This window comes from Arachis stenosperma, chromosome 4, assembly GCF_014773155.1.
Source record: "Arachis stenosperma cultivar V10309 chromosome 4, arast.V10309.gnm1.PFL2, whole genome shotgun sequence".
In the NCBI taxonomy this organism is placed as follows: domain Eukaryota; kingdom Viridiplantae; phylum Streptophyta; class Magnoliopsida; order Fabales; family Fabaceae; genus Arachis; species Arachis stenosperma.
Window position 1 is genome coordinate 97,596,322 of NC_080380.1, and position 1,035 is coordinate 97,597,356.

Below are 1,035 nucleotides of genomic sequence, written 5' to 3' on the forward strand. Positions count from 1 at the left end.
AGACAGACTTTGAGAAATCAAATTGACTTGCTGAGTCAATATTTTATTCTGAGCCAATATGGCATTCAGAGTATCAATCTCAAGAACTCCTTTCTTCTGATTTGTCCCACTGTTCACAGGATTCCTTTCAGAAGTGTACATGAATTGGTTATTTGCAACCATTTCAATTAGTTCTTGAGCTTCTGCAGGCGTCTTCTTCAGATGAAGAGATCCTCCAGCAGAGCTATCCAAAGACATCTTGGATAGTTCAGAGGGACCATCATAGAAAATACCTATGATGCTCCATTCAGAAAGCATGTCAGAAGGACATTTTCTGATTAATTGTTTGTATCTTTCCCAAGCTTCATAGAGGGATTCACCTTCCTTCTATCTGAAGGTTTGGACTTCCACTCTAAGCTTACTCAATTTTTGAGGTGGAAAGAACTTTGCCAAGAAGGCATTGACTAGCTTTTCCCAAGAGTTCAGGCTTTCTTTAGGTTGTAAGTCCAACCATATTCTAGCTCTGTCTCTTACAGCAAAAGGGAATAGCATAAGTCTGTAGACCTCAGGGTCAACCCCATTAGTCTTGACAATGTCACAGATTTGCAAGAATTCAGCTAAGAACTGATGAGGATCTTCCAATGGAAGTCCATGGAACTTGCAATTCTGTTGCATTAGAGAAACTAATTGAGGCTTAAGCTCAAAGTTGTTTGCTCCAATGGCAGGGATAGAGATGCTTCTCCCATAGAAGTCGGGAGTAGGTGCAGTAAAGTCACCCAGCACCTTCCTTGCATTGTTGGCATTGTTGTTGTTTTCGGCTGCCATGTGTTCTTCTTCTTTGAAGAATTTGGTTAGGTCCTCTACAGAGAGTTGTGCCTTAGCTTCTCTTAGCTTTCGCTTCAAGGTCCTTTCAGGTTCAGGGTCAGCTTCAACAAGAATGCCTTTGTCTTTGTTCCTGCTCATATGAAAGAGAAGAGAACAAGAAAATGTAGAATCCTCTATGTCACAGTATAGAGATTCCTTGAGGTGTCAGAGAAGAAGAAAAATAGAAGGAAG

The 1,035-nt window shown here is 40.9% G+C and overlaps 1 non-coding gene across 1 annotated transcript; it reads left to right on the top strand.

Annotated features, from left to right (window-relative positions):
* The first annotated feature begins 291 nt into the window (after positions 1-291).
* LOC130977988 (small nucleolar RNA R71) lies at positions 292-399 on the top strand. The gene has a single exon (XR_009085653.1). It is a non-coding gene; the product is annotated as a small nucleolar RNA R71 (small nucleolar RNA).
* The last annotated feature ends 636 nt before the right edge of the window (positions 400-1,035 follow it).